Source organism: Lepisma saccharinum, chromosome 1 (genome assembly GCF_977018435.1).
Source record: "Lepisma saccharinum chromosome 1, izLepSacc3.1, whole genome shotgun sequence".
Lineage (NCBI taxonomy): Eukaryota > Metazoa > Arthropoda > Insecta > Zygentoma > Lepismatidae > Lepisma > Lepisma saccharinum.
Window position 1 is genome coordinate 16,573,243 of NC_139229.1, and position 25,775 is coordinate 16,599,017.

The window sequence follows — 25,775 nt, forward strand, 5'->3', positions numbered from 1 at the left end:
TCGGAAGCAGGATAGATTGGAAGCCCTGCTCTTGCTATTTGTGGAACAGGAAAAAGCTTAGTCTATTGATGTAAATGAAGTTATTGATGAGTTTCAGAACATTGTACCTTTTGACAGACGTATGTTGTTATAGATGACGTGTATTTTGATGTATTTGTTTGTAACATTTATGAACATTTTGTGTGTGTGTGTAATTTCTATGCAATTTGATTTTTTTCTACTACATATAGTCAGAAATTTTCAACACTGTCATTTAGTGAATTTATATTCCTTTACAAACATCAGTGCAGTTAAAGAGCCAAGTGATTGTATTGCAAAATATGCTATTAAAAAGGTACAAGACCTCATTTTTTCTCATTGTGCACACCCAAATATAAAGTTCTAGTTACGCCTATGCCTGTGACATACACATGCTCATGTTACAAAAACTTGTCTGATTATGACAAACCTTCGAAATAATCTACCGCATTGTCCACAGCAACTCTAATGATGACATCCACAGATATGCTGCAGAAACCTTATACGACCTAGTTTGCGCTGTAAATGTAAATTATTGCATGCTCTATTACTACATATTTGGGGTTACCTCAAATTCAAAGTATTCCAGGACAACCCTCCAAGAACCGGGGATGATTTGAAGGAGCGAATTCGGCAAGAGATTCACAACATTCCGTTGGAGATGGTACGAAGCGTCATGGGCGGATTTACTCTGAGACTCCGACAATGTGTGCAACACCTAGGACGCCATCTTACTGACACCATATTAAAAAAAAAGAACATTTTTCAGGTACACTAGTAATTTCAACGCATGTACAGTACATTCATGTTCAAAAAATAAATAATATTTGCTTACCACATTCCATAGCTTGCTGACATTTGTAACTAGCTTCGCCATTTCACTGACACTCAATACTGTCGCCACTGTGACACAGTTACGTTTAAAAAATTCTAGTGGACTTCACAATAGAAGTTTAAATCTAGCAGATAAGTACACTTACAATGCGTTCGTTACTGCGTAAGCCCAAATCACATTGTTGCAACAATCACTGCAACGTACTCCCAACACTCATGGAGGGAAGGTAATAAGGTAGAAGGCGCTTGCTCCTTCTTTCCTCTAAGCTGCACCAAATAGACAATTGTTGTATGTTTTGTTCAGGGAAAAGACAATCGTACGAAATATTTGATATCTTGTCAATAAAGACGTATCATTCTACTGAATGATGGGATCGAAACCTATCACTCCCACAATAAATCAATGGGTGATGTAGCTTATTCAACACTCATCCTCATAAATGATGAGAGCACTTGTCATTAAGATGATCTAAATGCTTGGCTGCGAAAGGCAAATCTAAAATAGAATCTCTAAGCAACTAGAAAAGACAATGGGCACTCACTCGGTTTTATGAACCTTCAAACCTGAATTATGCATGTTGGTTGGATAAATATCTGTCTATCTGAAGAATGATAATGATGATTTTTAAAATGTCGTAGAATACTATTTATCTAAACTCTATTTGGACTTCGTTGCTTGTTGACCAGCGACACTCTGACCTCTCCTCTCAAGTCCTCTCTCTCGACCTCCCCTCTCTCTCATCCAAATCAAAAGTCAGTCCTACCCCAGCCTGTCTACCCTCTAAAAACCCAGGACGTGGAGCCGAATCATGAGTTTTCCACCTGTTTATTGCAAACAGCCAACCACCTATTTTCCTGATGAAACTCCTGTTTCCTCAACACATCAGGAAGTTTACTTAATGCTTAACTGTGCAATACTGAAATACCACAGAGGGTAGACGACTGGTGAAAACAAGTGAATGCCCTGGTCAATATGAAGCTTCCAGAGAAGGTTTAAAGAAAATACAATCTTGTGGATTAATACGAAGGGACCAAGGAAGATGTATTTTTAAAAAAGGGGAAAACTGGAATGTAGGCTGAAAATCTACTCAATAAAGGGGCCAGATAAGAAAATGTATAAAAAAGGGGGGATGGAAGGTGGGCTGAAAAAGGGAAGGCAAAATCATGCAATATTGGTGGAAGACAATTGTCAACACTGTTGTTTTTTATTCCATGATCCGTGTTGAAAAGTAAAAAAAAGGACTTTCCTTTAAAAGCCGGTTTCAAGTCATCTTCAATGAAACTTTTTGTGGGTTCCTCGTGGCCCTCAGCAGTTGACACTTTCACAAGCTAGAAGCGCAGCGGCGGCGATTAAGGGGGGCGAGGGGGGCAGTTACCTCCCACATTTCGCAACTTTCGCCCCCACACTATACTAAATCTTATCTAGAAAGAGAAATATACTATATTTTCCCCCTCACTTTTGGCACCTTACCCATCCCCGTTTTAGAACCCAATCGCCGCCACTGTTGAAGCGTATCCTGATCCATCATATTCCTTAATTTAGCAATTAACAAAACGGACTATAATTTTAATGCGTTCATTTTTTTGACTTTTAATTATAAAGAGGACTAAATCAGTTCTTATTACAACAACAACAACAACAACAAAAAAACAAAAAAAATACGTTCTACATTAAATTAAAGTGAATGAAAGAAAGCCAAAATGAATATGGTTGCAAAATTTCTTAGCTTTGCCCCAATGCTCTGCCAGGTTGCTGAAATTTTCGGGAGGGACTTATAAATTTCCAGGGGGAGATCCCCCGGGGTCCACCCAAGACTCCATAATGCAGAAACCTCTGTAAGTATCTCTCTCAATTTACATGTTACTGCTTCGCCGAGATAAGAATCCTCCTGTAGCGCTGTAGTAGAATTTTGAACCGTTAGCGAGCAGAGTGAGCGTGGGTGATGCAATCAGCTACTTACATTGTTCTCGTGTACTTGCGTTACTGAATTGTACAGCACTGTCAGAAGGCACCAGAGACGTGTAAGCGCGAGGAGAAAACAAATGACTGTGCACTTTCATTCGCGAGTTTGTCGGGGGCATTCTTAAGCTGTATAAGAGATGAGAATTATGTTGCGTGACTTTTGGAACACCCTGTATGTAGTGTCAGAAATAATTTTATCCCTTAGCATCCGTTGACTGATGAAATTGATGTTGAGACACTTCCAAAGAGTTCAGTGGCGTCGTCTCAGATTTTCGATTGATTCGTTTGGTTATTTCTCTTCATCCTTCTTGTTCCCCTGTTCGCTTCTTTCTCTTGCGATTCATACGTTTCTCTCTTCTGCCAGTGTACTTCTGTCCCTTTTGTGCTTTAGGATTCTTCCTATGAATGTGTGGACCAAAGATATTTCACAGCGAACAGCTCTCCCACCCGTATTTATTAGCGTAGAAATTACGAACAATTTCCCTCTAGATGTCAGCACAATACATAACAGCTTTCGTGTAATAATTGAAAGAATATACGTGCTACCTTTGTCTTGCAATTTCACATATTTTCCCCTACATTTTACTACTTTTCAATACTTAATGCTTGAAAGAGTACGTAACTTATTTTAATATGTAACTGTTAAAAAAGTCAACGTTCTCTCAGAAGAGCTTTTAAAATTAAAGTTTTAGTACAGTTTACATCACTAAGTTGACAGGAAGTCATAACGTATGCATGTTTTTTATTCCTGGACAAATTTAAAGAATCGAGGTAAAATCTCTAGATCCAGTAAAGATTCCAAACTTTTGTTTTCTTTCTTGTCTCAACGCACCAAACACAAACCCCTTCTAGGTCAAGCGCTTATTTCATCTTCTGACGTAAGCGCGGAATGCGTTCGTGGTTAGGTTATGTTTAAATCTCTTCGCATAAATACACCCCATTTAGCCTATCGTCAAAAGACGAAACACGGCACTTGACCGAGAAAGTGTTTGTCTTTGACGTCCATGAAACTGCCCCCCACATTAGTGGGGGAGCATGTAGTTTCCCGTGGGATTTTTGTGGTGCAATAATTGGAGTTAGTTTTTCTGAAAGGTATTGGCACAAGGAAAACGAATATAGATGTTGCCAGTCCCAAAAACTGTGCACGGGGTGGGGATTCAAAATGGCCGACAACTCGTTTCACTGAAACAGCAATATCTTCATCATGTATACGACTGCAACCTCTCATTCGTGGGTAAGGTAAGGCTCCACGTTATGGGCGCCACTAATGCTACGCCCCTTGTGGGTACGTACTTACATGTTATTTACCACGGCCACAGATATCTTAATCTCAGGGGATAGGTTCTTTGTTTGAGAATTCCAAATAAGAAAGCGTTTTATAGCCAAGAGGATATAGTTAAATGCGGATCTATATTCTGAGAACTATACAAAATACAGAGAAAAATATATAGCGACATTGAAATATATCGAAAATTTACATCGGTTACATTCTTCTTGAAAGGAAATCTTCTTCTTTCTCTTCGTAATTATGGAAAGGCTTCTTCTTCTTCTCTCTCTTGATTATAGAATAGGCTTCTTCTTCTTTGATTATGGAAAAGGCTTCTTCTTTTCTTCTTTTGATTATGGAAATAAGCTTCTTCTTCTTTAATTATGGAAAAGGCTTCTTCTTTTCTTCTTTTGATTATAGAAATAAGCTTCTTCTTCTTTAATTATGGAAAAGGCTTCTTCTTCTTTTATTCTTTGATTATGGAAAAGGCTTCCTCTTCTTTTCCTTTTGATTATCGAATAGGCTTCTTCTTCTTTTGATTATAGAAATAAGCTTCTTCTTCTTTTGATTATAGAAATAAGCTTCTTCTTCTTTGATTATGGAAAAGACTTATTTTATTATTTCTTCTTCTATATATAAGAAATCTAGTTGCGTCGTCTCGCTTCCTTTTCTTTATGCCCTATATATATATGTTTTCTTTCCCTTTCCCCGTTTCTTTGGCAAACGATACAAGCTATACTTATATAAAGGAGTAGGGTCGACTAAACTGACACTAGCGCCACCTCCTATGTAACGACCAAAGGGGAATAACCAGGATCGCTAATAACAAGCGCTGCCAATGGCCCAGTGCGACTAAAAAAGAAGCGCAACCGTAAAGTGCTTCGGGGCGTCTAATTGACCACAGCGCCACCGGGGAACGGACAAATGCAAAAGCTGACGATGTTCTCCTCGTCAGAGAATCAAAAAGAAATTGAGATCTGAATTCGTTCGCTTACTTAATAACTTTTCTAAACGTTTCATATGCGGCCATATTCTTAATTATGTTAATTTACTATATACAATATTCTATTTATTTCTTTTATAGTATTTGAACTCTTCTTTTATATTTTTCTCAATTTACTATAATATATATAATCCCTCTTCTCCGCTCCTAGTTTGTACAATGATCTCTGCTCTTCTTTATATGGTGTTCTGCCATCTGTCGTCGCTCTCGGGAAACATTTCTTCCTTGCATTTCTCATTGTGTCATCGGAACTGGCACGTGACACGACTATAACAAATTTTCAAAGCTTTAAATACTTCTTGATGCAGTTTATACATTTATAATTATTAGGAATAATGTGAATTGTGTAAAAACTAGCGATAACGCTACATATTTATTTAAAAAAAGCTTTAACAAGCTCATGTTATGCATAATTAAATACAAAAACTTTCTTTTTCAGGTGGATCATAGTGAACCAGAAACGAGGCTAAAAATGGAAATCAACTATGCACTGTGTATAATATGTCAACAGAAATTAACCGAAGGACTAATCACAAACCGCACCACACATGAAAAGGATTTACAAAGTGTGCAAGAGAATGCTGAATGCGAATATCATCTAATATTCGTCTACGTGGAATGCCTGCTGCCATGCAATTGTAGATGGTATGGAATTTTTGCAGAGCCTTGATAAGCCTCATCATATCTATACTTGTGAAGATTTGTCCAATCATTTCCTTAAAAGATTACAGACATACTATAACTCCTATGACGAAGTGCAAGTTGTTTTTGATAGATATAATATTCCGGTTTCATTGAAGAATGCAACTCGCCAAAAACGTCGCGGAGGAAGTGCATCAATCGCATATCATATCGTTGACAATACAAGAATAAAGAACATTACCATGTAAACATTGCTGTCTAGTGTGCAGACTAAAGAAGAGTTAACTGCCTACTTGGCAAATAAAATTATCAGTCGGTTTAAAGAACTGAAACTACATGTCATTGTGGCATGGCAAGAAGAAGTTGCAGCTACTCACATCACAGTACAGCACCTGAGAAGCTCACACGAGGAAGCTGACAGAAAATTGATATTACACGCTGCTGATGCAACCTTACGAGGAGCCTCTACTATTGATATTCACTCACCAGATACAGATGTTGTTATATTGGCTCTTCGGCGATATCCCATGCTATGTTCTAGAACATCGTGTATTGTAGGGAGTGGTAAGAAGAAAAGACAGATTGCTCTAAAACCAATCTACAATGCTTTAGGCGAAGGAAAAGTGAATGCATTGCCTGGGTTTCATGCCTTCACTGGAAGCGATACCACAGGAGCTCTCGCTGGTAAAGGTAAACTTTCATGTTGGAAAGCATTTCAGCAATGTGATACAAATATTTTGCAAGCTTTTACAAACTTGGGATTGGATGCAACACCATCTAATGGTATTTTTGATGCGTTAGAACGTTTTGTTTGTAAACTTTACATGCCAAACTCTGCAAAATCGGATGTTGGAGCTGTCCGGTTTACCTTGTTTCAAAAGAAAATTGCCGAATCAGAGAAAATGCCACCAACACAGTCAGCTCTTCGCTATGCCATATTGAGAGCACATTATCAAGCCATGGTATGGCGGAATGATGTTGTTGCGAATCCGAAGATTCCACAGCCAGATGCTGGTTATGGATGGGAAAGACAAAACGGTACATTTGTACCCCAGATGAACACGATGCAACCTGCCCCACAGGCCATTCTGGAACTAGTGAAATGTTCATGCAAAAAGAGTAGATGTTCAGCACTTGTATGTAAATGCAGACGTCATGGCTTTCCATGCACTGACATGTGTGAATGTGTGGACCCCGACGATGATGTAAATAACTGCTTTAACCGGAATGGGATAATAGTTCAGATGAAGACAGTGAAACTGATTAATAAGTGTAATTATTATTTTACATTATTTTTATTTGGATGACCTCCTGTTTTCAAACACTTTGTAGTAATGATCTTCTGAAACAGATTATTATAATATTTAATTCATTTCATTGTGTTTTCGGTAACAAACAAATACATCAATATGATGCCATGGAGTTTTTCTGTTCTTGTATCTAAAATTTATGATGATGGCATAATTAAATAAAATAAATAATGAAAGCTACACAATGAATATTTTGTTTCATTCCAAAATATTTTTTATACTCTGTAACAGAAAGTAACCCTTCAACGGAAACCAGAGGAGCTATATTAAGCAATCCGTAAGAGGCTAACAGGTTCATTTATATTATTCGCCATATTTTAGTAATTGTATAAACTGCATCAAGAAGTATTTAAAGCTTTGAAAATTTGTTGTAGTCGTATAAATGATGAAGATATTGCTGTTTCGGTGAAACGAGTTGTCGGCCATTTTGAATCCCCACCCCCACCCCCTGCACAATTTTTGGGACTGGCAACATCCATATTCGTTTTCTTTGTGCCAATACCTTTCAGAAAAACTAACTCCCATTATTGTACCACAAAAATCCCACGGAAGGCAAATATATATATCATTTGCCCTCCCACTACATAGAGCACTAACGAATCTAATAGTGCCAATCGTTAGTGCTCCATGTGAGGAAGCCAACGTGAACTTAGCCACCACCAAAGTTTTTTTGTAATTACTCTTGTTCTAATGAAGCACTAACGAAATGGTTAACAGTAGTTGAGAGCACTAACGAAGCACTATTAGATTCGTTAGTGCTCTATAAGGGGGGAAGGGGGGGCAGGTTGACGGACGTTTCATCTTTTCCTTCTCGTGCTACAAAGTAAGTATGACCCGAATATCATTAAGTTTGTTTGAACTTATAGCCTACGGCGTATCACTGGTTATGGATCTGCCTGACAAGATGACATAATCTTTTTTGAGAATTTTTTCTTTGGTCAGTAAGGTTTCCCATTATTCCAATTTAAACTCTGAGTAAGTGCGTGGTTTGTCGCTTCACATCAGCTTTCGTTGCTTTTCCCCGTTAATTTATGTGAAGCAGAGCTCCAAGTCGCACAGCTGGGGTAAATTAACCTGTTCTTGCAGGAGTATGATTCATGGACAGTGTAGCTAACCTTATAATTATCCACTATACTTGGTACAAAGTCGTGGGTGGGTGGCTATCAAATCTGCACTAAGGAACATGCCACTAATAAAAATAATATAATACTCATTGTGCTTTTTCAAACTATGGCATGGAAATATAGAAAAATGCGAAAGAGGAAGAAAAATAAAGAAAAACTTAGAAACAAATGAACAAAAACCTACTTTTAAGTAAAAACAATGTAAACTTGGTAATAAGAAATTGTTATAAGGGGTGCTATTTTTTTTAGAATAATACTAATAACCTGGGCCGGATTAAGATGGGTGCTATTGATGCTGCAGCATTAGGCCCATTCCTGAAATAGACCCAGATGAAAACAGACGAGAATTTTCCGAAAGCTGAACAGTTTTCTTTTGCTATATTAACCTGAAAATAAATCTTAGAATGAAATTTGGAGCTCGAACTTCGGACGCCTAGACACAGCCTTACTTATACAGTTACTATTATTCTTTGCGCTGTGACGTAACTACAACGTTGTGTTGTTTATTGTTCACCGAAGATTTCAAGTTAATGATATCAATTTTACATTAAACAGTTTACTTAGCATTAGGCTCAATTTCGTCTTAATTCGGCCCTTCTAATAACTATATTTGAACGACAGAAATGCGCTCGTGTATAACTACAAGGATATCATTTATGAACAAATCAAAATATTTTGAGTAGTCCTTATGATGAACACAATAACGCACCAACATAATATACTAACAATAATAAACAAACTTGTATATTATTATTATTATTGTAGAGTACTGGAACCTGTCTTCTCAGAAAAAAATCACTGATTATAATTATGAAACTACAAGTGTTAAATCGTTTGCTTACGTGTCAATTTACTTTAGCATTTGCTACTGATCTGCTGCTGTTACTGTAGCCTATGTTACTATGAATTTGAAGCTGCTGTTACTTATGTGAAACTTGGTCCCTTACATTGAATGATGATCATAAATTGAGAGTATTTGAAAATAAAATCCTTAGAAAAATATTTGGACCTAAAAGGGATGAGGAGACAGGTGAGTGGAGAAGGTTACATAATTTAGAACTACATAATTTGTATTCCTCTCCAGATATTATTAGAATAATTAAATCAAGAGGACTTAGGTGGGCAGGCCATGTGACATGAATGGGAGAGGAAAGAGGAGTTTACGGATTCTTGTTGGGAAACCTGATGGTAAGAGACCAGTAGAAAGGCTAAGACGAAGATAGAGAGTTAACGTTGATATGGACCTAAAGGAAATTGGTAAGGCTGGAAGAGATTGGATTGATCTTGTCCAGGATAGGGACAGATGGAGGGCTTGTGTTGCTGCAGCCATAAACCTTCGGGTTTAAAAAGGTTAGAGAGTGAGTGAGTTAGTTGTTACTTATGGTACGTACAGTGGTGGAAAGAAACATGGGCGTACTTATGGGAGAAGCATTTTTTTCCCCACCAATGTACATTCAATATTGACTGGTAACCATCAACGGCTGGGGGTCGGTCGGGCTGACCACCCGTCCCCCTAGTCTGGCTGCAGATCTCCACGCCCCCTTGGTGGCTCGCGTGGGAGGGAGGCCAGCAGTCGGTAGGTAAGCCTTGGCCCGATATTGGGCTGTTGCGCTATTGGATTATTATTATTATTATATCTATATTGTGATTAACAACTGCTGAAAGAACACTTTGATTACAATTTTGAACAGGAAAAGCGAATTGAATTACTTTTTCTTATTGTTCCAGGAAGAAGAAATCCAAAAGGGGGTAGGCCTGCCGCCAAGAACCCCCCCCCCTGCGGTGAACGCTGCTGGTAAGTAACATTTTATATTGCTATTATTCATTAGAATTTAAATTAAATTTAACAAAAAATTTGGAAGCAACCGATGATTGTCGTGTTTATTGAACATGAATACTTATTGTGAACTTTGAGGTTTCGGAGGGGAAAGGGTGGGGGGCGATTGTGCATGTCTTTAATCCTGCCTTGACAACACTTGACACCGTTTTAGGAGACAAAAGTTTCTTGAAATCGAAATGCTTTGTTCCTTGAAATTATGCCCCTCCTAAAGTAATTTCAGTGTTGTTAGGAAGAATTATATTAAAATAGATATACCGAGAGACGCTGGCGTACGCGGAGGGATCCGATGGGGCTACAGCCCCATGCGAAATTTTGAGAAAACCAATATTTTCAAAAGAAAGCAGTGAAGAACTAGGAAAAAATCGGAGTGGTAAATGCACCCTCTCCTTAAAAGAATCTCGCATTGCCATTTTTGAAAGTAGAAAGTTTTTAATATACGAAATATCTTATTTTGTATGCCGCGCCCCTATAAAGCAGGTACAGCCAACCGGCCTGAAAAAAAATCTGCATATGCCAGTGCCGAGAGGGGGAGGGGTATAAGTTACGCAATTTCTTATTGACTATCTATTTAAAGTTACTATCGTTACAAGAAGCATTAGCCGCGGGGGTGAGGTGACGGTCTTATATGTAGTAATGAGTATATCTCTCTCTCAGTTTATTCATGTATCTCATGTTTTTTTTTGCATAACGAAAGCTTGATTAAATTGGGATTTCTAACCAACTAACCACTCCCCCAGCCACGTCACTGAATATAGAGATATCTCGCCATATTTGAATTTTTGTTAACATCTATAGCGGCGGCGATTGTGTGCAATATTGGGGGGGGGGCAAGTTTACTTTCTCTTGGTAGACAAGGCTTAGCATTAAGAGCCCATAGAATGGGGGCAATTCCCCCTCACACGCCCCATAATCGCCGCCACCGGTTACATCTAGTGTTTACTAAATGGTGATTGTTTTCTCTTGAAATTTGATGGTGATTTCTGGTAACTTTTCCTGACCGATCTAGTGAGTATTACTAGTACGTTATTGGCAACGCTGCTTATTACTGAAGAGTTGGCTATCTTCCGCTTTATTTGTAACATGTCTGTGTCTCGAACCCCCTCCCCCCGCCCACTTACCTACTTTACCTTGGCCAAAAAGTCCCGACGTGGCGCTTCTTGCAACGTGTCAGTTCAAGAGAGTTAATGAGTCTAGGGAACACATGCAACTGTTTTTCCAAGGTGCACATTAAATTCTTGCGATGTGCATTGTGGCTGTCCGTGGTTGGTCGGTCGAATTCTCGCTTTGTGTTGCGTGTTTGTGGGAACCCACTGCATTATAGTGGATTATGTACATAACTTGGGTTTGATGGCAGTGTATTAGGTACTGTATCGTGTGCTACGTGAGCGACTTTGTGTGATATATTCTTTTTTTGAAGAGTGCCATGTTTGGTCAAAGTGGACATGAGCTTCTAGATGCGTGCTTATGTTTCGTTGCCCCGATGAAGCAACTAGATCCATGTATGATCTATGCCTTGGTATAAGGTAATGTACGACTGTATTTTTAAATCGCTTACCAGTGGCGGATATGTGCCGAGACCAGGTGCGCATTGCATTTCAGCCCCATAGATATAGATTTCGACGCACTAGGTGGTATTGTTGTTTGGCGCCCTCTCCCGTTCCCCGAACTAACAAGTAGGCTACCGGCAATTTTTTGGCGCGTTCAGTATTTTCTTCTAACATGGTTTTTAATATTTACGTCCTACAAAAAAAAAAGGTAAAGTGTTCCCCTGTGCATAGCACCACGCCATGTAGGCGTATAGGGGGTGTGGGGGTAACGCCCCACACTTTCTTGATCCGGTCGTGAGTGAAGGTGATGTGATCAGCATCACGCCCCTGACCGCCTTTACCCCCCAGGTACCCATGTTATTCGACGCTGAGTAGGCGCCGGGGCCGCTTCCACCGTTAGAAAAGTTCCCGGATTTGAACCGGCCGGAGATCGAACCCGGGACCTTGAGCATGGTAGTCAGACGCGTTACCGACTGAGCCACCGCGGCCACTATTTACGTCCTACAAATTTTGAAATTATATAGGTTTTGTTTAGCATATAAAATATAGCATATTTAAGAATATTTTACGTATGTCTTAGTGTCTGAAGAACATCTTAAAAAAAGTACTACCAGTGGCGGCAAGTAGGGGAGCGTGGGGGCCGTTGTCCCCCACACACGTTTTGCTACCTTTGCCCCCACGCTGTGCTAAACCTTATACGTATGCCAAGGTGACGAGAAAATAATACGTGGAACTGATTGGATTTAGATACCATGTCATATCATTATTAAAATACTGTAATTGTACCTATTTTGAGGAACAAAATAGCTATGCGTAATACAGGGTATTTCCGCCACAAAGTGGAAAATTAACGAATCTAAAGTTTTGATTCTTAAATATTAAAAATTAAATACATTACATTCGCCACCTTATTAGTGAACACTTTGGGACGGAAATACTACAATAAACACTACAGTTTTACTACCCAATTTTTAAAAAAATGTCTAACAGCATTTCTTTTACTAATGATGCAAAGTATGGCATAAGCGATGCCTAAATCTTCAGCTATTTCAATCTTAGTTTTATGTGGATCAGCATCCACTTCCTGTATAAATTTTACTTTCTTCTCAAGCGTGTAACTTTTCCTCTTTCTGTTCTTCATGGCCGACCAGTAGCAACTGAAACCTGTCACTTCTGTGACATTATTGTAGCTTGGTTACTTACAAATCAACTGAATTTTATGAAAATTTGTACGTATAACACCAAATTACGTATAAATGCATTACGTTTTTAAATTATATTTTACCGGAACATACAGTAATTTACGTATAAAACAGAATTGCACAGAACTGAGTTACGTATAAAGCAGTCAATCTCAACTGTAGTTTGTTTTGCTATTTATTCGTGCAATTCATCTAGCTATGTTCGGTCAGGACAATCTAATTTTAACCATTAGGTATAGATGGCGCGTGCATTTTATGTTTGATGTAAAGGAGCAGGTGTACCGTTAAACAAACAAAAAGCGGTCTTGCTGATTTCATAAAAGTCAACATCAAAGAATGCGATATTCTGGTTACATTTTGGTAGCGCTCCAACCATTTAGAGGTGCTAACACAACTTCTTGTCGCCAAGAACAGACGAGTGGAAACGCTATCTCGTTCTACTATCCAATAAGAATAGGGCTACTACACTTGTGGATTGCGAATTTGTCACTTTCCAACTTTTGCTATCCGGTAATGAAGTTTTATAACTAGAGCCCGGACGTTTGGCAAAATGCCTCTTTTTATCTACTTCATATATTGATAAAATTTTTCTGGATATACGTTTCTTATGTTATTTCGAATGTTTTGGAAGCCTTTTCATTTTGCCTATTTTGCCTATTTGGGACCCCACTGCCTATTTTTAATTATAATGCCTTTTTGCCTTTTTAAATGAAATATGACAATTTTTTTAAAAAAATGTGTAAAAAACGTTGTTGGCATTTATTTTTCTTCCGTTTATTATATGAATAATTTTCGCCTTATTTAAGTAATATTGAACTCACGCATGTTTCAATATTGCTGAAGGAGAAAAGTGTGAGAAAAAAGTATTTCATGCTGAGTTCGGATTAACATTTCTTGTGCATGATTGACTGCTGAAGTGGATAGGTTGATTTCGAACACAAAGAAGATATTTCTGAAATCTCCCTCTCAAACCCGAAAATTTCAGGAATTTGCGATTGAGCTTAGTTTACCTCCACAACCAGTCTTGACGAGATGGGCAGCTATATATTATGCTAACAACCTTAAAAAATCAGTGAGGTGATCGATGCTCTTCCAGAAAATGAAGCGGCTTCAATTCGTGAAATATCATTTTCTATTATGAAAAACATTCTCTCTGACAGACGACTAGCAATGAATGTTGAGAACTTGAAAAGCACCTTGTAGTTATGTGCAATCAAGACGGAAAAAATTGAAATGCTCTTCCCAGTTTAGATTTTAACATTTTGCCAGAAATTATGGATAAAAGTAAGCGACTTCCAAATGTTCCTTTTTTCGGTTTATTTTGCCTTTTTTTCATTTTTAGTGCCTATTTTCCACATTATAAATGCCTTTTTGCCTGCCTATTTTAACGAAAATAAATGCCTGAACTTCCGGGCTCTATTTATAACTTGTGCTACAGGGTGATTCACAAGTCGTACAGGTCTAGTGGCAGTGATGAATTTTTTGGGTCCACTTATGCACAACTTCATTCTGAAGTTTCCGGTACGTAAAGCGCCACTGTACTTGATTTTTCATGTGAAAAATTTTAGCAGGAATAATAGGATTGTTTTCTTTAAACACTCTGTAATGAATACCATAGAAATAGTAAATAGCCTACTGGTATTCTCGTTAGTGTTAGTGTTAGTACAAAAGATTAGTAGAGGCATTTGGAGAGTACTGGGCCCTCAATTGGGGCTCGAATCATCATTTGGGGCTCAGTGTTGCCAACTCCTTACTCGAAAAAATCACCAAGGTTTTTGGGGTAACCTAACCTAAAGCATGGAGCTGGCAACCTTTTTCTCGCCCGAAAGTAAAGCTCGGTGGGGGGCTCGCCTTGATGGTTTGCTCTTGTAAGGCATAAACCCCCCCTATTTTGTTACAGTGTTGCCAACATCTTACTCGAAAAAAATCACCAAGGTTTTTTGTCTAACCTAACCTAAAGCAAGGAGCTGGCAACCTTGCTTGAGGCTTGCCTTACAGTACAGGTGGCCCGGTTCTAAGCCATTATTTGAGGCTCGAATCATTATTTGAGGCTCGTTGTAGCTTTTTATGATGTATATTTTAAGGACACAGAGTTGGCAACACTGTAGGGGGCTTACTGTAGCCTGTTATGAGGGGGGTCTATTGTTTTCTGTTTACATCTGGCAATACTGCCGTAGATTTTTTGACAGTGTTGTTAACCTACTGGGTTTTTCACTGTAAATTTTCATCAAAGGACCTGAGGGGTCCACGTATTTTTTATGTCAAGACTCGTCGGTGTTACCTACCCACTCTACAAAAATTCCACTATATGATCTTTCACAGGCTAAGCTAACCTACAAATAGGAGTTGGCAGCACTGACTTATAAACCCACTGGGTTCTCTTGGCATGTTTTTTCATAATGTGTTGCTAGGCTATTGAGCATCTTGGCGTATACAATGTATATCCTATCCGCGACGGAGACCGTGGACCTGGACACCATGGGAGAACTTTTAGGTTTCGAGAACAACCACCCAAAACTCGAAGCTGGCATCAAGCACGTAGCAACCAACATTCCTAAATTCACCTAACCTAACCTAACCTAACCTAATCTAACCTAACCTAACACATAACCTAACCTAACCTAACCTAACCTAACCTAACACATAACCTAACCTAACCTAACCTAACCTAACACATAACCTAACCTAACCTAACCTAACCTAACACATAACCTAACCTAACCTAACCTAACCTAACACATAACCTAACCTAACCTAACCTAACACAACCTAACCTAACCTAACCTAACACACAACCTAACCTAACCTAACCTAACCTAACCTAACACATAACCTAACCTAACGTAACCTAACCTAACCTAACCTAACCTAACACATAACCTAACCTAACCTAACCTAACACATAACCTAACCTAACCTAACACATAACCTAACCTAACCTAACCTAACCTAACCTAACCCACTGGGTTCTCTTGGCATGTTTTTTCATGATGTGTTGCTAGGCTATTGAGCATCTTGGCGTATACAATATATATATTTTGAGAGGGGGGTTATAACTTTTTATGCTGTACGAATACTAAAAGCTTGACAGTGACAACCAACAGAGTAGGTAAACCTACATCCAAAAACTGGCAACACTAGTTTCTGACAGTGAATTTGAAATAAAATATTAAACAAAATACATGAGTAAGCACTGTGATTACAAATAGTACCAGTGTTATGCCCCCAACTCCAACTGGACAACTGGGGAAAATAATTGTACAACAATTTGTACCTAATTGTACAATACTTGTACCTAATTGTACAACATATACACAGACATAAAAAAGAGAGCCTTCCCGTAACTTACTTCATGTACAATTTATATGATTTTATAACTGTGAAAAGAAAGCATATGTGTTCTGTATGCACACATTTATTCTTATTTTTCGAAGTTGAATGAAAGCACATGTTTTTACGCTCTCGTAATACTAACCTTGCTCCACTGATTTTAAATTGCTTCCATCCGCTTTTTTTTTTCTGTGTTATTTCAGCATGCACGCAACATTCGCTTTCAATAGACAGAAGAAGTGTTAGTATAGCAGGCTCCGAGTTTACAATTTATTAAATTAAACAATAATTTATGTAAGAATATACTTGTACTTACCGAACACAAAATAATAAAAAACACATGTGAATATTTGCGTGTGTTCATGTTATATGACGACTGAGTAAAAAAATAACATTGACTCCCCGAAAGAAAAAATTCCTAGTTCGACATCAGATGCATGCAAATTTTATGTTTTGCTCTCCAAAATCTTGATTTTTATGTTTGTGCTATTTGTCATACAGCAGAGGAGAAGAGGGGAGAGGGAGGGGAGGGGGTACTATTAGCGCCATCTATTAGCAAACAATAGAAATAAAAAGTAAGTCAAACTTTTTCAACACCCAAAAATTTTAAACGTCCTTGCGTAGTAATACGATCTAGCTGAAGATGTTTAAAAGAGTACTCTTAGTCGACGAAGCTAATTGCTAGGGCCCTTATATTACTAAAATATCCTTTAATTTGCATATTTCTCATACCGCCATATGTTGTTCTATTTGACTTCTTCCAAAAAAAATGCTAATTAGCGAGAGTTAATTAAGCAAGGCAAGTAAAAGAAGCAAAATAGAACAACATATGGCGGCGTGAAAATATGTAAAAAATTCGATTCAGAGGTGGATCGAATTAAAGTTGGGGGATATTTTGCATTTTTTCCCTATAATGTACAAAACATTTACCGTACATAATCTTTTCTATTTACAACAGTATAAAATAAGAGGAATGTGTGACAATATCCATATTAATTAGGAAAGTATGTTGTATGCTAGGTTAGCTAACTGTGTCTTCTACAGCTTCACTGTATAGAGGGAAGATGGAAAAAGAGAGCTCTACGGAAACTGACGCTCTTAACAATATTGTACGTCCGTGAAAATTATATATAAATAAGACTTAAGCGTATTATCTGCTTTCATGTCAGATTTTACCAACCTGTGAGCTGTAGTGTTTAGGTGACAAGCGACCTGCTCAAATATGATACTGTTGACAATATTGTACGTCCGTGAAAATTACATATAAATAAGACTTAAGCGTATTATCTGCTTTCATGTCAGATTTTACCAACCTGTGAGCTGTAGTGTTTAGGTGACAAGCGAACTGCTCAAATATGATACTGTTGACAATATTGTACGTCCGTGAAAATTATATATAAATAAGACTTAAGCGTATTATCTGCTTTCATGTCAGATTTTACCAACCTGTGAGCTGTAGTGTTTAGGTGACAAGCGACCTGCTCAAATATGATACTGTTGACAATATTGTACGTCTGTGAAAATTACATATAAATAAGACTTAAGCGTATTATCTGCTTTCATGTCAGATTTTCCCAACCTGTGAGCTGTAGTGTTTAGGTGACAAGCGACCTGCTCAAATATGATACTGTTGACAATATTGTACGCCCGTGAAAATTATATATAAATAAGACTTAAGCGTATTATCTGCTTTCATGTCAGATTTTACCAACCTGTGAGCTGTAGTGTTTAGGTGACAAGCGACCTGCTCAAATATGATACTGTTGACAATATTGTACGCCCGTGAAAATTACATATAAATAAGACTTAAGCGTATTATCTGCTTTCATGTCAGATTTTCCCAACCTGTGAGCTGTAGTGTTTAGGTGACAAACGACCTGCTCAAATATGATACTGTTGACAATATTGTACGTCCGTGAAAATTATATATAAATAAGACTTAAGCGTATTATCTGCTTTCATGTCAGATTTTACCAACCTGTGAGCTGTAGTGTTTAGGTGACAAGCGACCTGCTCAAATATGATACTGTTGACAATATTGTACGTCTGTGAAAATTACATATAAATAAGACTTAAGCGTATTATCTGCTTTCATGTCAGATTTTACCAACCTGTGAGCTGTAGTGTTTAGGTGACAAGCGACCTGCTCAAATATGATACTGTTGACAATATTGTACGCCCGTGAAAATTATATATAAATAAGACTTAAGCGTATTATCTGCTTTCATGTCAGATTTTACCAACCTGTGAGCTGTAGTGTTTAGGTGACAAGCGACCTGCTCAAATATGATACTGTTGACAATATTGTACGCCCGTGAAAATTACATATAAATAAGACTTAAGCGTATTATCTGCTTTCATGTCAGATTTTCCCAACCTGTGAGCTGTAGTGTTTAGGTGACAAACGACCTGCTCAAATATGATACTGTTGACAATATTGTACGTCTGTGAAAATTACATATAAATAAGACTTAAGCGTATTATCTGCTTTCATGTCAGATTTTACCAACCTGTGAGCTGTAGTGTTTAGGTGACAAGCGACCTGCTCAAATATGATACTGTTGACAATATTGTACGCCCGTGAAAATTATATATAAATAAGACTTAAGCGTATTATCTGCTTTCATGTCAGATTTTGCCAACCTGTGAGCTGTAGTGTTTAGGTGACAAGCGACCTGCTCAAATATGATACTGTTGACAATATTGTACGTATATTGTATTGTATAGGAGACTAGAAGCATATAATTTGACGAAAAAAAACCCAAATAAGGTCATAGAGAATAGTTAAAAAAAAAGTGAACAATTATATTTTGCATTGCACAGCATTCGGTATTAAATAACATACCCCCAAAAAATCTCTGCATTATGCGTTCTGAAAAAAATTGCCCTACGTGCCAAATTGCTGTGTCAAGTAAACATTTTCAAAGGCACTGTCGTACTTGTGTGCCGGGAAAGCGAATATGTGCGACCAAACTGTGCTCTAAGTGTGGAATAAATAAATCTATTGCCAACTTCAAGCGACACCAGCTTACTTGCAAGAGCACTGGAACATCTCTACCGCAACCTTCCAAGCGAAAGGTAGAAGTAACCTCCCTCGATGCATCGCCACCTGCCAAACGCGTCAAGCTGGCGAAGAAAGCAGACCGATTTGCGTTTGAGCATTTATTAGAAGACTTTAACATAACATCAGACAGCTTCTACGATGTGCGTAGTTTTCTGGAGAGCGAGCGAGCTAAGATAATATCCATCCTCAACGATGCATTGGCTACATACTCCACTAAATTCTATGCTGTGCTATGCTGCAAGTATAAGAAACCGTCTGATGAAATATATAAATTCTTCCATGCGACAAAAGCAAAAACACTACATCAGGCAGATATCACTGACCTCGACAGCATCTACGACAAGTTTGTCGAGAAGCTTGTGGCAAAGCACGAGAAACATCAGACTGAAGGCTCGGGCGGTTCGCTGTGTGGCGACCCCCACGAACTTTGTCTGAACCTTAGTAAGTTCCTGCCACTGGCAGGGTCTAGCTATATTGCCCTGCCACGCAAGGTTGAAGCAAGGAAAGCTGTTCTCAATATTCAGAACAAAGACACCAAATGCTTCCTCTGGTCGGTGCTGGCAGCATTACACCCTATACCTAGGGAAAACCACTCGTACCGTGTTAACCACTACAAGCAGTATGAGTCGGAACTGGAGGATGCAATGGCCGGGATTGCCTACCCTGTAGAAGTCTCGCATATTCACAAGTTTGAGGTTCGTGCTCGTGACTTGTTGGGCCTGCAATTAGCCATCAATGTTTACGGTCTCACCGAGAACAAAAATGAGGTCCACCCCATCCGGGTGAGCAACGTGAGCAACAACAACGAGGTACGAGAAATCAACCTCCTGCTCATCAAGGACGAAACCCATCACCATTACACCCTTATTCGCTCTCTTTCCAGACTTGTTTCAAATCAGAAAAATAGACATAATGGTCACATCGTGGTGTGTCGCAGGTGCCTGTCCACTTTCGACAACCGAAACCATTATAAATTCAAACACTCTCGAGGACCCAACATTGCTGCTGAGAAGCTAGCTCGCCACATGTTCTACTGTGGTACCAACAAGCCTGCACGAACTATCCTGCCCGAACCTGGTGCAGTAGAGTGTTTTCGCATGCACAGTGCTATGGTGAAGCATCCTGCCTATATTGTAGCAGACTTCGAGGCCTTTCTTCAACCTCTGTCTAACTGCCATCCCAACCCCGAAACATCCTCTACCATTCCTTTCCAAATCCACGAGGCCTCGAGTTACTCCTATGTTGTGGTGTGGCGAGACCAACATATTGCCTCCGAGCCCTATGTGTATCGCGGTCCCGACCCGGTCAAACACTTCCTGGAGAGAATGCAACAGGAAGCCATCAAGATAGGGAAGGTGCTGTTGGCCCCCAAGCCCATGCTGCCTCTGTCTCCCAAAAACAAGCATCAGCACGAAATAGCTCTAAATTGTCCTGTTTGCAACTCGGTCTTCACTGACGATAACAAAAAGGTCCACCACCATGACCATTATGGGACCGGAAGCTACATTGGCCCGTGGTGCAACGGATGTAACTTGAGAGCCAGGGACCCGCGCTTCATACCGGTCTTTTTTCACAATGGCTCGGGATATGATTTCCATCACTTGGTCACACATCTAGGGTACGACAATGCGAGAATCAATGTCCTGGCACAGAACGAGGAGCGTTATATTAGCATCAGCAAGTGGGTGCCGATCCCCGACTCAAGCAGCAGCATCGAGCTTCGGTTCCTCGACTCTCTAAGGTTCCTCCAGGCAAGCCTCGATACTCTTGCTGGGAAGCTCAGAGACGACCAACTAGCCATTACCACATCAAGTTTCCCGAACTTAGATGTCGCACTCATCAGACGTAAAGGGGTCTACCCCTACGAATACGTCACCGACCCTTCCAAGTTCGAAGAAGAGTTGCTGCCTCCCCAGGATAAGTTCTACAGCCAGCTGAGAGGTTCAGGTATTACCGACGAGGAATACAAGCATGCTCAGTCTATGTGGGTCAAGTTGGGTTGCCGAACTTTCGGTGATTACCACGATGCATACCTGAAGCTTGATGTGACGCTTCTTGCCGATGTGTTCCAGGCGTTTCGGGCAACTGCGATAAACATTTACAACCTGGACCCTGTATATTTTTACAGCCTTCCTGGACTGGCATGGTCGGCCATGCTCCTGCTGACTAAAGTTAAACTTTCACTTATCTCCGATAATGATATCATGCTTTTCATCGAGAAAGCTATCCGGGGCGGCATGGTCCAAGTGTCGCAACGCTTCGCACACGCCAACAATCACCACATGGCCACTGGTTACGACCCCTCCCAACCATCAAGCTACATCATGTACACTGACGTGAATAATCTTTACGGGCACTCCATGATGCAGCCACTCCCAACAGGACAGTTTGAGTGGGCTGATCCTATATACCACGACATCGAAAAAGAGTGCGACGAGTTTGGGTTTTTTGCCGAGGTGGACCTTGACTTCCCCGAGAAGCTGCAGGATACATTCTGTGACCTCTCGCCTGCTCCGGAAGTCAAGTGTCCACCTGGCTCGGATCAACCGAAGCTCGTCATGGACTTGGAGCCCAAAAAGCGTTATGTGCTACACTACCGGAACCTCCAGTGGTTAATGCAGCAAGGGGTCTCGGTCAAAGCAGTTTACAACGTGCTCTTGTTCAGGCAGTCTCCATGGTTGAAGCCGTACATCGAACTGAACACCAACCATCGCACTGCTGCCACTTCGGAACTTGATCGCGATTTTTTCAAATTAATGAACAATGCGGTATTTGGGAAGACCATGGAGAATGTGCGAAATCACGTTGATGTGAGGTTGGTGACGAAGAAAACACAGTGTCGTCGACTTGTTGCAAGCCCGCTGTTCAGGTCTCGAACAATTTACAACGAACAGATGTCTCTGATTCACATGAACCGGGGCAAGGTGCTACTCAACAAGCCCATCTATGTGGGAGCTGCAGTTTTGGATCTGAGCAAGTTGTGCATGTTCGAGACATATTACGGCATACTACGTGCACACTACAACCACAATATCTCGCTCCTCTACACAGACACAGACAGCTTGGTGTACCATGTTCGCACGGCCGATGCGTATGGTGATATAGCCAAAGTTCCAGCTCTTGTCAAGCTCTTCGACACATCGGGCTATCCCCAGCTAAACCGGTATGGAATTCTGCCCCGGAACAAAAAAATACCCGGCAAACTCAAGGACGAGAAAGACGGGGATGTGATTGTGGAGTTTGCTGGACTTCGTGCCAAAGCCTATGCGATCCGGGCTGAGGGTTCTGTAACAAAAAAGGCAAAGGGTGTAAGCAGGCAAGTGGTTCGGGAGCACCTCAAGTTTGAGGATTACCTCGAGTGCCTCAGAACAAAATCGCCCATTCTACAAAAAGAGCATCGTATCCAAAGCGTCGATCATGTGCTTACAACTAATATTGTCAGGAAAGTTGCTCTGGATGCACACGACGACAAGAGGTGTATTCTTGAATGTGGGGTCCATACACTTCCGTGGGGCCACTATCGCCTCCAAACTAGTAAGGCCTGCCCAGAGTGCAACAAAAAGTAATAGGCAATGCGAAAAAAAACAATTTTAATTTACTTCCACTTCCTCGATTACATGCATGCATGGCACAGCAAAATTAAACTTCTGGAAACTGCTAATTGCAATTTGTACTTATATATATAAAATTCCACATTTCTTATTGTGTGCTATTTTTTTTATTTATTTAAAACTGTTCAGTCACTCTTTCATTCTTGACGTCATACACAAATGTTTTCTCTGCAATAAGAATGACACTGCACAGAGTATCTGCAGGCAAGGCATCGTGGAACTCGCATACAATCTTGATGTTGGTACGATCGTTGACCACCACTTGCTTTCTTTTCGTGGTGTTGATGACGGTCATGGGTCTCCGTGCTTTGAATTCGCTGGGCGCGTAGTACACGTCCACGCTTCCCTCGGTCACGCGTTTGTAAGCCGTGTAAGCTTCGTAAAGTTTGAGGTAATCGTCTTTGGTCATGTCGAGGTTGTAATTCTCGCGCGGGAACACTTCGTTCCTACCGTTCTTCAGATAAACGTTTTTGATCTTGCAGTCGTCGAACTTGCTGGAATCTTTTTCCTGATCGTTATCGCGTCCGGTCTGAAAAAGCACTACGACGAAATCTGGCATGTCGAACTGTATGTTGTTGAACTGTGTCGTCACGTCGAATTCCATGTGACTTCCCGACGCCATCTTCTGTACGCACTGGTAACCGTGAAAGTGAATCGGCACCTGCGGACTTTTCAAGATCTCCGCTTTGTACTTGAGGGCGTAGTTCGTTTCGTATTCCACCACCGGCATTCTCAATTCCATGCTCCGGATGACGCATTTCGCTGCTTCGGGTAAAGTGTTGGCTATCGGTGTGGTGCCGTCCGGACCCAAAGTAGCGTATCGCATTAGTGCGTCGTTGTCGTTGGCCACTCTTCGAAACGTGATCCTCAGTCCTCCCTTCCACATGATCTCCTTGTAGTCCGAGAAGAAACCAGGCAGCAGACGCATGGGAAAGAGCACCGTGTGACTTCTCGTCGATATTTTGGTCCCGGCTTCGAATCCCCCGGCCTGGTAGTACGCTGCGTCTGTTTTGGATAATTTCAACGTTCCCACTGCCGTCGACGTGATGCCTGGATAATCTATTCTGTCGATGACGGTGTTGTGTTTCCTCACCTCCACCTGCGAGAACAGGTGAGGCACGAAGTTGTCCACGAGTATCAAGTTTGCTGCTGCAGGAAACGCGTCTCCGCTTTCCTTCTTCACCAGGTCGAATTGAAGGTAGAGGTCCGCTCTGTGAGGATGAATAAACCCGTCGCCTACGTCCACGTCGTATTCGATCTCCCTGTTCGCTTCGTTCAGATTGGCGAACGTGCGACGGTTGGGAGGGAAAGACTGCAATTCGTAACTTTCGATTTGCTCCATTTTACACTATGTGTGTTATTTATTATACGTTGATCTCCACGATGGCCGTCGTAGTGGCACCTGCGAAATCCACCACGTCTCCTTTCTCGTTCGTCACCACCAACTCTATGTCGTCTATGCGGTTGCGACATACTGGAAAATAGATCGGCGAAGAGGGCGTGTAGATGATCGGTTCCATGCACTCGGAACTTGGTTTGAAAGTGGCTATGATTCCCGTCTGCTTGTGACTTCCTAATAATCCGTCCGAAGATTTCGTGATCATGCCTTCCGCCACGTTGCAGTGTACGTTCAGAGTCTCTATGGCTAGAAATTTAGGAATGTTTGTTGCCGTGTGCTTGATGCCAGCTTCGAGTTTTGGGTGGTTGTTCTCGAAACCTAAAAGTTCTCCCATGGTGCCCAGGTCCACGGTCTCCGTCGCGGATAGGATTTCCACTCTGTGCGTGACCGAATTTTGAGAAAGGTATGTGCCTTTGGGTAATTGAGCTTGCAAAGTGGAAAGATTGTATTGTCCTGGCGTGACGACGATGTGTTCGCTTCCGACGCTAATTTTGTTGTTGTGCTGCGTGACGTTAGGTATGAGGTACATGCTGTAGAATGCACGCAGAGCCACGGATTTAGGATAGACGATGTCGTCGTGCAGCGTGAGTTTCAAGATTGAAGATTCGCTCGTGAGATGGAACACGCCCATGGTGTTTTAGGTACCACAATGCTTTCTGAAAATGTTCCACCGACGGGTTATTTATTTTAGACATGTATGCGAGAACGGAAAGACATAGGTGGCCGCAGTTAACATCGGTGAAACCCTGGATGCGTTTGTCATTGTAGTAGAGGTTGGCAACACTGAGATACTTCACCAACCTGGCAGGCGGTGTGCCACCGAACGAATCGAAAACAAATGCATTGTTATTGTTAATTTTGAGGTAGCATATCCAATGTGTACCAGGATTTTTGTAACTGTCCAGGTTGACCACGCCATACTCCTTTTTCTTCACAGCAGAGGGTAGAGAATCGGACATGAAAACACCCCTGAAGTTCCGTATTCCCAACGGTTCGATCAGAGATTCAATATCGAAGTTGGACAGGGCTTTTTCTTTTTTTTATATTTCTTCAAAGCATCGAGGCTGCTTTTTTGCTTTTTGGTCACACCTTTCCCCTTCTTCTCCATGGCCAGGTTGTGACGTTTTTGTTCTTCCAATTCCGCTTTGTTCTTCTTCGAGTCGATGACGGTTTTCGCGATGGCGGCACTTCCACCGGCCAAACTTCCCACGGCCCCCAATGCTGCCAGGATGGCGGGGATGCTGAATATGAAACCTCCGATCTTTTGCTGTTTCCGCGAACGCTGCAATCTTTTCAATTGAGGTGTGCTGAGCAGTAATTTCATTCCGTGTCCTTTCGACAAGCAAGAACGTTTCTTCTCGCGTTGTTTCTTGGTGAGTAACCCATCGAGGGCACCTAGATTTTTTAGATTGGAGTATGGTATCTGGTACACGACACCCTTGGGCTTCATGTTGATGCTCTATGTGTTATTTTCACGGTATGTTATTTATATATATATATTCTGAGATTTTTTCTTGTGTAGTTTTTTTTTACGGTATGTTATTTATATATAAATGTTCTGGGATTTTTTTTCAAAGCCTCGCAGTCGTTACACAAATTCTATTACGTGCTTCGTTTTCTT

General features: G+C 40.5%; 1 protein-coding gene across 1 annotated transcript in view; it reads left to right on the forward strand.

Annotated features, from left to right (window-relative positions):
• Positions 1–11,419: 11,419 nt before the first annotated feature.
• The window catches only part of LOC145993200 (uncharacterized), a 776,759-nt gene continuing 762,403 nt past the window's right edge, over positions 11,420–25,775 (forward strand). The window contains exon 1 of the mRNA XM_083129421.1: positions 11,420–11,524. The gene's annotated coding sequence lies outside the window, so the exon portion shown is untranslated. The remainder of the gene's footprint in view (positions 11,525–25,775) is intronic.